Source organism: Sus scrofa, chromosome 5 (assembly GCF_000003025.6).
Source record: "Sus scrofa isolate TJ Tabasco breed Duroc chromosome 5, Sscrofa11.1, whole genome shotgun sequence".
NCBI lineage: Eukaryota > Metazoa > Chordata > Mammalia > Artiodactyla > Suidae > Sus > Sus scrofa.
The window spans coordinates 18,392,097-18,405,169 of record NC_010447.5 but is presented as its reverse complement, the minus strand read 5'-3'; the positions used below and the strand labels follow the sequence as shown (position 1 = coordinate 18,405,169).

The 13,073-nt window shown below is 46.6% G+C and overlaps 1 protein-coding gene across 7 annotated transcripts in view; it reads left to right on the top strand.

The window, feature by feature from the left end:
- The window catches only part of CSAD (cysteine sulfinic acid decarboxylase), a 31,107-nt gene that overhangs the window by 5,277 nt on the left and 12,757 nt on the right, over positions 1–13,073 (top strand). The gene's annotated exons all lie outside the window — the stretch shown is intronic.

The window sequence follows — 13,073 nt, the reverse complement described above, 5'->3', positions numbered from 1 at the left end:
AGTTATCATTAATACAGATTTGTGGTTTATGCAAATCAAATGTAAGTGGAATGCAGCATCATTTTTCAGTACCTGGAAATAGTTTATTCACCAAATGTTTTTGAGTGCCTTCGTGCAAGATCTTGGGGGAAGGGAGAGGAGAGTGGAAGAGATAAAAACTAACTTTTTGTTTTTTTTGTCTTTTTGCCTTTTCTAGGGCCGATCCTGTGGCATATAGAGATTCCCAGGCTAGGGGTCTAATCGGAGCTGTAGCCACCTACCTGCACCAGAGCCACAGCAACGCGGGATCCGAGCTGCGTCTGCGACCTACACCACAGCTCATGGTAACGCCGGATTCTTAACCCACTGAGCAAGGCCAGGGATCGAACCCACAGCCTCATGGTTCCTAGTCGGATTCGTTAACCACTGAGCAATGTTGGGAACTCCCTTTTTCTTTCTTTGCATGCCTATTTTGAACTTGGTGCTTTACTTAAAGAAGGGTAAGACTTAGTCCTCTCTCCCCAGGAATTTACATCTAGAAGGGGAGAAAACACGTGAAGTGGGGCGCCTATTAATGAGGGGGTTGAGTCAGTGGGGTTTGTTAACAGACAGAAGGCATGGAGGTCAGCGTTTCCTCTTTCTAACAATAAGCCTGGCTGAAAGTGCTTTAAGAAGCAACTGCCCTGGAGTTCCTGTCCTGGCTCAGTGGTAACAAACCTGACTAGGATCCATGAGGATGTGAGTTCGATTCCTGGCCTTGCTCAGTGGGTTAAGGATCCAGCATTGCTGTGGCTGTGGTGTAGGGCCTGCAGCTGTAGCTCTGATTCGACCCCTAGCCTGGGAACTTCCGTCTGCCACAGGTGCAGCCCTAAAAAGCAAAAAAAAAAGCAGCAGCAGCAGCAGCAGCAGCAGCAGCAGCTGCCCTAATCTCCTTGCCCTGAGGGGGGCCTCCTCCCTCCTGACCTTCCCCAACTTCCTGGGCGAACTCTCCCTTCAGGCCCACCCCATCTTATTCAAATAGCATTGCAGTGATTACTGATTAGTCTTTTCCTGCACCAGCTCTCTATCGCCTTGAGGGGAGCTTCTCTTTGAAGGCTGCCCTGGGCCAATTGAACTGCGCTGTTAACCAGCCTTCCCTTTCCTTGGTGATCGTGCCTTTATTTTACAAGCCTCCCTCCTAGCTGGAGTGCACTAGGCAGACACAGCAGCTGGGGTGGTGCCAGGCAACAGATACTGAGTCAATGTCTGCCAAACTAGCTGAACCCGTTCCTCTCCCTGAGAGCCAGAGCATAACAGAAATGAGCAGTATGTGGCTACATCTGTCACCTGGTGGACCTTTTAGATGGGAGGGGAGTGAGGTGTTGGGAACCCACATGATGGAATAGGGTCATTCCTTGGCGATTTGTATATTTTGGAATTCTTCTTGCCCCTTCATTCCTCCTTAATCTTTTATGTTGCTTACAAATAACCTTATTTATTTTTTATTTTTTATTTTTTTTTTGTCTTTTTGCCATTTCTTGGGCTGCTCCTACGGCATGTGGAGGTTCCCAGGCTAGGGGTCCAGTCAGAGCTGTAGCTGCTGGCCTATGCCAGAGCCACAGCAACATGGGATCCGGGCCGCATCTGCAACCTACACCACAGCTCACGGCAACGCCGGATCCCTAACCCACTGAGCAAGGGCAGGGATCGAACCCGCAACCTCACGGTTCCTAGTCGGATTCGTTAACCACTGCGCCACGACGGGAACTCCATAAATAAGCTTATTTTAATTACACAAGTCAATGGCGTTATCATATAAAATTATAAAAATATGGAAGTGTTTAAGAAAATGAAAACCGTCTGTAATTCCAATACCCAGAAATAACCACAGTTACTATTTTGAAGACTTTTCCCATCTTTTCCAGGTTTTTGGTTTTTTTTAAATACTTGACCTGTTAAGGATTTGGCATTTGTCACTGCTGTGGCTCGGGATCGATCCCTGGCCTGGGAACTTCCTCATGCTGCAGAAGTGGCAAAACAAACAAACAAACAAACAAAAAAACCATGGGGAGTGACTGATAATAGATACGGGGTTTCTTTTTGGGATGATGAAAGTGTTCTGAAATTAAATAGTGTGATTGGTGTACAACTTTGTGACTATACTAAAAACCACTGAATTGTACACTTTATTTATTTATTTATTGCTTTTTATGGCCACACCTGCAGCATATGGAGGTTCCTGGGCTAGGGGTCAAATCAGAGCTACAGCTGCCAGCCGCAGCAACATCACATCCAGGCCATGTCTGCTACCTACACCACAGCTCTTGGCAAGGCCAGATCCTTAACCCACTGTTCAAGGCCGGGGATTGAGCCTACAACCTCATGGTTCCTAGTCGGATTTGTTTCCACTGCGCCACAACGGGAACTCCTGAATTGTACACTTTAAAAGGGTGATCTCTGTGGTGTGTGAATCATATCTCAATAAAGCTGTTACTTTTCTAAAAATTCTTATAGTTACCTCTACACAGTATTGTTTTCTGGTCGGAGAGAAAGTGCATCTATCATGCTCCTTTACGGCTGTGTTTCACCATATGTTTTCTTTTTTCTTTTTTTGTCTTTTTGCCATTTCTTGGGCTGCTCCCGTGGCATATGGAGGTTCCCAGGCTAGGGGTCAAATTGGAGCTGTAGCCGCCAGCCTATGCCCGAGCCACAGCAACTCGGGGATCCGAGCTGAGTCTGCAGCCTACACCACAGCTTACAGCAACGCCGGATCCCTAACCCACTGAGCAAGGCCAGGGATCGAACCCGCAACCTCATGGTTCCTAGTCGGATTCGTTAACCACTGCGCCATGACGGGAACTCCCACCATGTGTTTTCTAAGAACAAGAACATTCTCTTACCTAACTGTGATGCAGTGATCAGATTCAGGAAATATAACACTGATAGAAGAATGCTAATATTTATGATGCCATTCATAGTCAGATTCCACCAGTTCTTCCAATAATATTCTTCACTGCAGGCTTTTTTTCTTCCTTACCCAGGAGCCCATTAAGATCACACAATTCTTTTTGGTTATAATGTCTCTAGTTTCCTTCAGTCTGGAATAGTTCCTCAGTCTTTCTTTCGTTATCATGACACTGACTTTTTTGGGGGGCTATGCTTGTGGCACGCTGAGGTTTCCAGGCCAGGGGTTGAACCTGCACTGGAGCAGTGACAATGCCAGATCCTTAACCTGCTGTGCTACAAGAGGACTCCTGACCTTGACAGTTTTGACGATTACAGGCTATGTTGTTTTGTGGAATGACCCTCCATTTAGATATGTCTGGTTTTCCTCCAATTAAATTCAGGTTGTGCATTTTTTGGCAGAAATATCACATAAGTGACATTGAGCACTTTCCTGTGCCTCACGTTAGGAGGCCCACGATGTCTGTCTGTCCCATTACTGGTGATATTAACCTTGATGACTTGGGTCTGGTGGTGTTTACCAGGTTTTTCTGCTGTCAAGTTACCACATACCTTTAAAGGGTTTTTAAGGAGGAGTTCCTGCCGTGGCACAACGGGATTGGTGGGCTGAGCATCCTGATCTGATCCCTGGCCTGGGAACTGAAAAATGCTGCTGGGCAGCCGAAAAAGGAAAAAAAAAAAAGTTTTTAAGGAAAATAATTTTAAAACATAGCACAGAAGAAAAAAAGGAAAGCTTTGTCCAGGTTTTAGTTTGCACTGATGTTTTCAAAGAAGCGAGAAAGAAGAACATAACATTTGAAGATTAAGCAAAAAGGAGAAAAATCAGTCAAGGATGAGGAGGCAGGAAATAAGTTAGAATCTAGAGTTCAGGAATTCCCATGTGGCTCTGGGGTATCAAACCCGACTAGTATCTGTGAGGACAAGGGTTCTATCCTTGGCCTGGCTCAGTGGATTAAGGATCCAGTGTTGCCGTGAGCTGTGGTGTAGGTCGCAGATTCGGCTCAGATCCTGGGTTGCTGTGGCTGTGGCGTAAGCCAGCAGCTCTAATTTGACCCCTAGCCTGGGAACTTCCATGTGTGGCCCTAAAAGAGAAAAAAAATCCATAGATTTCAGAAGATGGTGCCATTTACCTAACCAGGGAAGTCCAGGAGAAGAGCAGATTGATTGGTTGAGTTTTTACAACCGCACCTGTGGCACATGGAAGTTTCCAGGCTAAGTAAGGGTAACGGGAGCTGCAGCGGGCCGACCTACATCGCAGCTTGTGGCAACACTGGACCCTTAACCCACTGAACAAGGCCAGGGATCGGACCTGCATCCTCACCAACGCTATGTCGGGGAACTCCGGAAGAGCAGATCTGAGAGGACTGATGATGAGTTCAAATTTGGACCTACTGAGTGTGAAGTCCTATGAGACTTCCAGATGCGGCAGGTGGCATCATGGATCCGGGCTCAGAAGAGGGGTTTGCGATGGAGGAACGGCCAGCATGTAGCCCTGGGAACAGATGAGATTGTCTAGGGAGGGGTGCAGAACACAAATGAAAGAGACCCTGGGATAGAACTCTCAGGAACTCCAGCATTTGAGGGAGGGCCGGAGGAAGGTGAAGATGCAAAGGGAACTAAGAGATGGTCAGGGGGTAGCCATATGGAAGCCAGCGAAAGAAAATGTTTCAAGACGGGATGGCCCGCTCTGTCCGATGGCTTCAGAGGAGTCAAGTAGGATAAAGGTGACACGTGTTCCTTGGCTTCGGGAGCAGGCACGTTCTTGGTGGCCTTGAAGGTGGAAGCTACTTGGCTGCGGAAAGTGTGAGAGGAGAGGAAGTGATGATGGAGTGGAGACAAGCTTTTAAGAAGGTTGGCTGAGAAGAGGTGGTGGCTGGAGTGGGAACGTATTGTGAGATGTCTAGACAATTTAAAACGCCAGGAGGGGAGTTCCCGTCGTGGTGCAGTGGTTAACGAATCTGACTAGGAACCATGAGGTTGCGGGTTCGATCCCTGGCCTCGCTCAGCGGGTTGAGGATCCGGCGTTGCCGTGAGCTGCGGGGTAGGTTGCAGACGCGGCTCGGATCCTGTGTTGCTGTGGCTGTGGTGTAGGCTGGTGGCTACAGCTCTGATTAGACCCCTAGCCTGCGAACCTCCATATGTCGAGGGAGCGGCCCTAGAAAAGGCAGAAAGACCAAAAACAAACAAAAACAAAAACGCCGTGAGGAAGAGGCTGTGGGCAGGAGAGTTGAAACAATGGGGAGCTGGGACGACAAAGAGGGTATCCCTGAGCAGGAGAAGAACCCTTAGACCAGCGGTTCCACCTCAGATGTCTGCAAGGCCAGGAGGTAAAGCAGATGAGTCAAGTGGACTGGTGGGGACTGAGGGGAAACAGAAGGCAGAATCCTAAGGGCCTGTGGCCAGTTCTCTTGTATGAGATTCTACATGTCCTCCATTGCCCTGCACTTCACAGCGTCTCCTGGTGGGAGGATATGCATCCTTGCCCCACTGCCCCAGGGCTTGCTTCGGTCAACTGGGATCTGAGCAGATAGGGCACATGCTAGGTTGGCGCTTGGTTTTCTTTGCCTTTTGCTGTTTTCCCTCTGCCATGAGAACATCGTGTTCCAAGTACAGGCTGTTCCTTCAGCCTGGGTCTTGGAATAAAGGCACACAAATCAGAGCTTTAGCCCACACCACCACCAACATAAACCATGAAAGAGAAATAAATCTCTATTGTTGGAAGCGAGTGGGGTTTTGAAGCCATTAGTTACCACAGCAAAACTGACTAATACGAGAGTTCCACTAAAATAAAACTGTACTGGAGTTCCCTGGTGGCTCAATGGGTTAAGGATCTGGCATTGTCATTGCTGTGGCTTAGGTCACTGCTGTGGTGTGGGTTTGATCCCTGGCCTTTTGCAAGCTTCAGGCATGGCCAGAAAAATTAAAAATAAAATAAAGCTCTTCCCAGACATGTTTTTGCTCCTCAAATTTAAAAAATTCCACAGTTTGACACCATACTCTGTTACTGAGGCTGAGAACACAGGGACTTTCCTACATTGGTACAGCCTCCGTGGATGTTGGCAGTCCTTATCAAAATTACAAATGCAGATGGCTGAAATCAAAAAGACAGACAACGACAAGTCGGGAAAGGATATGGAGAAATGGGAGTCCTCATACATGGCGGATGGGAACATAAAATGGTAATAGCCGTTTTGGAAGACAGTGTGCCAGTTCCTCAAAGTTAAATATAAAGTTACTGTATGATCCAGCGGTTCCACTGCCAAGTACGTACCCAAGATAAGTGAAAACATGTCCACACACAAACCTGCATATTAATCTCCATAGCATGATTTACACTAGCCAGGAAGTGGAAGCAGCCTCAAGGTCCATCAGTTGGTGAATGAATGATTTTTTTTTTTTTTTTTTTTTTTTTGTCTTTTTGCCATTTCTTGGGCTGCTCCTACGGCATGTGGAGGTTCCCAGGCTAGGGGTCCAGTCAGAGCTGTAGCTGCTGGCCTATGCCAGAGCCACAGCAACATGGGATCCGGGCCGCATCTGCAACCTACACCACAGCTCACGGCAACGCCGGATCCCTAACCCACTGAGCAAGGGCAGGGATCGAACCCGCAACCTCACGGTTCCTAGTCGGATTCGTTAACCACTGCACCACGACGGACACTCTCAAATGAATGATTAAAATGTGATATATCCATACAATGGAATACTGTCTGACCATAAAAGGGAATGCAGTTCTTTTACAGGTTGCAACATGAATGAACCTTGAAAACCTTATGCTAAGTAAAGGAAGCCAGTCACAGAAGATCACATTCCGTGTGTTTCCATTTCTATGAAACGGTTAGAATAGGCAGGTCTTTAGGGGCAGAAAATAGATCAGTGGTTGCCAGGGGTGGGGGGAGGGGAGAATGGGGAGCAACTGCTCGTGAGTTTCTTTTTGTGGTGATGAAAATGTTCTGGAATTAGATTGTGTGTGATGCTTGCACAATTTTGTTACTATACGAAAAACCACTGAATTGTACCCTTGGATATGTTTCAGAGCATGTAAATTATCTCGATGGAGCTGTTACATTAAAAAAAGATGAGGAAGCTCTATATATGTTCTAAGATTGCCCATATATTGTTAATTTAAAGAAGCAAGGTACACAAGTGATTATATTGCTATCTTTTATGTAAAAAAAATGAGGAAATAATGTATATTCACTTTTTATTTTTATTTTTATTTTTTAGGGCTGTACCCACAGCACATGGAAGTTCTCAGGCTAGGGGTCCAATTGGAGCTGCAGCCACCAGTCTACACCACAGCCACAGCAATGCGGGATCTGAGCCACATCTGTGACCTACACCACAGCTCAAGGGAACGCTGGATCCTTAACCCACTGAGTGAGGCCATGGATTGAACCCACATCCTCACAGATCCTAGTTGGGTTCGTTAGCCGCTGAGCCACAAAGGGAACTCTTGTATATTCTCATTTGTTAGTATTCACATTAAAAATTCTGAAAGGTTGCCTGAGAAACTTAATACAAATGCTTACCTGGAATGGGGTAGAAATTAGATTTTTTGCTATTAATATTTTTCTATATTTTGTTTTTTGAAGTAACTGCCTAAATGTTGCTTGATCAAAAATTTAAAAATTGGGAGTTCCCCTGTGGCACAGTGGGTTTCGAATCTGACTGCAGTGGCTCAGGTTGCTGCAAAGGCATGGGTTGGATCCACCACCCAGTGCAGTGGGTGAAAGGATCTGGCATCGTGGCAGCTGTGGCATAGGTCACAGCTACAGCTCGGATTCAATTCCTGGCCCAAGAACTTCTATGTGATGGGTATGGCTATAAACAAAAATTAAAATTGGAAAGAACACATAATGAATGCCAAACTATAATAATAAAATGGATCTTCCTTCTGATTGTTTTCATAAGAAGCTGGAAGTTTTGGTATGACAATTATTTTTTACTTATTACTTTTAAAGTTTTAAAATGCACTATTCAGAGTTCCCTGGTGGCCTAGTGGGTTGAGGATCTGGCATTGTCACCGCTGTGGTGTGGGTTTGATGGCTGGCCCAGGAGCTTCCGAATGCCATGGCCAAACAACAACAAACACACTCTTCAGGCCAAACAAAACTCTATCTGGGGGTAGGAGTTGGTCCTCTGTCTTCCAGTTTGTGACCTGTGCTATACAGACTGCGAACCTCATGAGGGCAGGTATGCGGTCTTTTGCTCTCCATTATGACCTCTAGTGGCCACCAAAGTGCTTGGCACATACCTACCAGATGCTGAGTAAATATTGAAGGGTGGGAGGGATCCAGAGTGCAGGTGACCAAAAGTTGAGTAGGTTTTGATGGCTTTTTTTTGGCCACCTGCCAGATCCGTAACCCACAAAGCCACAAGAGAACTCTGGGAAGTTCTCGGGGCCAGGGATTGAACCCGTGCCACAGTAGCCACCTGAACTGCTGCAGGGACAGCACCGGATCCTTAACCCACTGCTCCACCAGGGAACTCCTTTATCTTCTATAAGATATTTGAAATGAGAGAAGGAAACTGGGAGAAGGTTGATAGGTAAATAATTTGAGAGGTATGGGGAAATTGATGAAGGAATTGCTAACAGAGAATTAGAGAGCGAGGTGACAGTAGAAGAATAGTATTGTTGCCAGGCAGTGTTGCACGTCCAGTGGAGCAGAGTCACTGCTGCATTTTGCCTCTGAAGATGGTACTACCTTGATTACAGTCCTGGAAGTTCCCTTTGCCTCTCTCTTGAGTTGGGAGAAGCTTGATGTGGTCTGATGCTCTATTCTTTATCTATGACCTGGTCTTGGCTGATTGGTTGGTTTGTTTAGTTTCATCTCTGAAAGTCTTTGGATCCTCCGTTGTTCTGAAACAATATTATAATCTGTCTTCCTGAAAGTCATTCGGTGGATCCTTTTGATTTGTTCTTTTCTATGAAGCTTTTTAAAAAAACTTCCTTTCCTCCTTTTTCCCCTTCTCTTTCTGAAACCTCTTTGGTTGACTCTTAGGCCTTTTGATCTTCCATAGTTCTTTTTTGTTTTTTGGGTTTTTTTTGTGAGTGTTTTCTAGGGCCACATCTGCGGCATATGGAGGTTCCTGGGCTAGGGGTCAAATCTACACCGGCCTACACCACAGCTCACAGCAATGCTGAATCCTTAACCCACTGAGCAAGGCCAAGGATTGAACCTGCAACCTCATGGTTCTTAGTTGGATTGTTTCCACTGCGCCACGACAGGAACTCCTTCCATCGTTCTCTTTTATTGTCCATTTCTTTTAATATTTGTCTTTCTGTGTGGTTTTCTTCACTTTATTTATGATTTTTCATTTCTGTTTTCATGGATTTTTAAAATCCTAGAGCTCCTTATTTTTCTTTGAGTATTCCTTTTTGAGAGCAACCTATTTTTGTGTGTGTGTGGATATAATATCGTCTTTAATTTTTAAAGCTTTCTTCTGCTCCCTGCATTTCTCCTCCTCCATCAAGTGCTTTTGTCCATTTGTCTGCTTTCACCTCTGTGGTTCATGTTACAGGCTTTCCTCAAGTGTCTGGTAGTCCTCGGCTTGTGTTCTGCTCACATTTAAGAGTGGGGCACTAGGAGTTCCTGATGTGGCGCAGGGGGGTTGGGGACATCTTGGGAGTGCTAGGATGCAGGTTCTATCCCCGGCCTGGCACCGGGGTTAATAAGGATCTAGCATTGCTGCAGCTTCGGCTTAAGTTGTGACTGCGGCTTGGATCTGATCTCAGGCCCAGCAATTCCATATGCCTTGGGACGGCCAAAAATGGAAGGAAAAAAAAAAAAAAAAGAGTGTGGCACTAAGGCCTATTGGAAGACCCAAGTGCGTGGACAGGCTGTTATTTATTGACTAGATCGTGGGCGTCACTGACTAGATGATTGGGCAAGGACTGGGACAAGAGTGTCAGGTCTTTCTCTGGGGCTGTTAGTCACTTTCTCCAGAAAGGCAAATGAACCTATCTACAGAAAAGAAACAAACTCCTGGACTTGGAGAACAGACTTGTGGTTGCCAAAGGGGAGGGGAGGGAGTGGGATGGCCTGGGAGTCTGAGGTCAGTAGATGCAAACCATTGCATTTGGAGTGGATAAGCAATGAAATCCTGCTGGGTAGCGCAGGGAACTATATCTAGTCACTTGTGATGGAACATGATAGACAATGATGTGAGAAAAAGAATGTGTGTGCATATATATGTGTGTATATATATGTATGTGTGACTGGGTCCCTTTGCTGTACAGTAGAAAATTAACAGAACACTGTAAGCCAAGTATAATGGAAAAAATAAAAATTATTTAAAATGCCAAAAAAAGGAGTTCCCATCGTGGCGCAGTGGTTAATGAATCTGACTAGGAACCACGAGGTTGCGGGTTTGGTCCCTGGCCTCGCTCAGTGGGTTAAAGGATCCGGCGTTGCCGTGAGCTGTGGTGTAGGTCGCAGACGCGGCTCGGATCCCGAGTTGCAGTGGCTCTGGCATAGGCCAGTGGCTACAGCTCCCACTCGACCCCTAGCCTGGGAACCTCCATATGCCACAGGAGCAGCCCTAGAAAAGGCAAAAAGCCAAAAAAAAAAAAAAAAAAAAAAAAAACCCCAAAAAAGATATTTCTCCAGAAAGGAATCCTCCAGTCTCCTGGTTCTGGATGGTTTACCCCTGGCCACTGGTTCTGAATAACAATTGGGAGGGAGGAATTGACTCAATAAATAACTTCCTCCTAATCCTCCTGGATTCAGTACAGTGTCTCATCATCGCCTTCTGCACTGCTGCCTGGCTTTCCTAAGTCCTGGCCTCTCTGTTTCAGTTTCTCTAGAAATCAGACTTCCTACTTTGGAAGTAAGTGGAGGAGAGGGGTGTTGCTGAATGGGAAGGGGGAGGAAAGTCAGGGTCTAAATATTCCTTATATAAATTTTCATCTGATTTCCATGTTTTTTTTTTTTTTTTTTGTCTTTTGTCCTTTTAGGGCTGCACCCTCTGCATATGGAGGTTCCCAGGCTAAGGGTCGAATTGGAGCTGTTGCTGCCTACACCACAGCAACACCAGATCCGAGTCACATCTGTGACCTACACCATAGCTCATGGCAACGCCAGATCCTTAACCCACTGAGCGAGGCCAGGGATTGAACCCACAATCTCATGGTTCCCAGTCGGATTCGTTTCTGCTGCGCCACGATGGGAACTCCCTGATTTCCATGTTTTTAGCTGTGCCTCTCCCTCCTGTCTTCCACGGTAGCTAGTGCTTTTAATTCCTGAGCCTTTCTGGGCTTCTGCCCTAAGAACCTTGTATCCCATTGGCATAGCCCTCTGCAGACAGACCAGCTTTGGTTTTCTGCCGTTTGCTAATGAACCAGTTATCGCTTCTCATCTGCTTTCCATCTTTTACAGCTATTGACACCGCTCACCTCTCGTCTCTCTTCTCATTTGCTTTATTCTTCTGGATTTAAAATTCAACCGATGTAATTCTAGGGGGCGTTTCAGGAAGGAGCAGTGGTACACATACGTGTTTAATCTGCCCAGTTTAATTGGAATGAGCACAGAGAACATGAATTCGTAGCAAAACCAATTTGAATGGTTAGGTAGTTTTCACTAGCAGAATCCAGCAGTCTTGGTGGGTTTGGTAAGAGAAGAACTGGCCAGTTCGATCGGGGTTTTGCCAGGGGAATTTGGTGGGAGGACAGTAGGGCCAGGGAGTTGAGGATTTTGAGAGTGGTTGAAACAACAGATCATGCAGTCTAGATTGTGTAAGTGAAGGAAAGGAAGATAAGAGGGCGTTGATGGTTAAAGGAGTTTGTAGACTAGAGATCCCACAAAGTCAGAAAAACTTGTCAATTTTATTTTATTTTATTTTATGTTATTTTATTTTATTTTAATCTTATTTTATTTTTGCCTTTTAGGGCCACATCTGTGGCATATGGAAGTTCCCAGGCTCAGGGTTGAATCAGAGCTGCAGCTGCCAGACTACAGCACAGCCACAGTAACTCGGGATCCGAGCTCGTCTGCCACCTACGCTACAGCTCACAGCAGCTCTGGATCCCTGACCCACTGAGCAAGGCCAGGGATCGAACCTGCATCCTCATGGATGCTAGTCAGATTCATTTCCCCTGAGCCACGATGGGAACTCCCCCTTTTCATTTCTGAGCCGTGACTTTGGTGGAATGGATACGGAAGGGGCCGAGTGGACAGAGCCATGGTCTTCCCTGCAGATCTCTCTTTAGAGCTTTGGGAACAGCCTTGCTCCAATCAGGGGTCTCCTTTCTTCATCAATCAGTCCTTGCTCGCAGTCTGCTTTCCACTCCCCTGGCCGGCTTGCCATATCCATCGGCCTGAGCTAATGAACGGCCAGCACATGCCCAGGAGATGCTCTCTTTCAGCCTCTCATTTTACAGAAACTGAGCCCCTGAGGTGTCCTCACTCTTGGACAGAGAGGTCTTTGCACCACAGCAGGCTCAGGGACCCAGGAAGCCCCAGATAAGGTGGTCGAACCTGGTAATCAGGTGGGGAAGTGGCTTCAGAGTCCCAAATGCCATGGTCCGGGCCCAGCTGGGGTGTATACTGGCTGCATGACCCAGACATGTTACCTAGTAGTGGCTCTGAAATCTCAGTTTCCTCATCTTTAAATGTGGCGATTAAACTTGCCCTCCATGGCTGTGCAGACTAGGATAATGCATATTAAGTACTTAGTGAGGCGTGTGGTAAGTACTTCAAAGGTACCTATTTTTATTAGCCTCGGTCCTTCTAGTCTTTCCACCTAAAATGCCACTGCCGCCATGCACTGGGGGAGCCAGAGTGAGCCCTGATGAGGGATCGAGTCTCCTTGTCAAAGTTATGCTCCCCTAGTTTCCCCAAACCGAATCTGCTGAGAAATTCAAGGGTAGGACCACTAGGGTCCTTCGGACCTGTGTTTTCGACCAGCATGGGTTCCAGTGGCTGTGGGCAGTGGATTACATCAGAGCAGCCCCCTTTGAGGAAGGTTCCTCCCCTCTCGTTAGGGGTTCCCCACACCTTGGTGTTGCCCCTCTCTCCCTGGGCATCTCTGAGCATCCTCTTCCATGGGGAGTAGAGCCCATCCAAGGCTTGAGCTGTGCCCTGACTCTCGAATCTGCTTTTCATTCTCTCATCTCATCAGACCCCTGGACCCGATTTCTTCCCACACAAGTG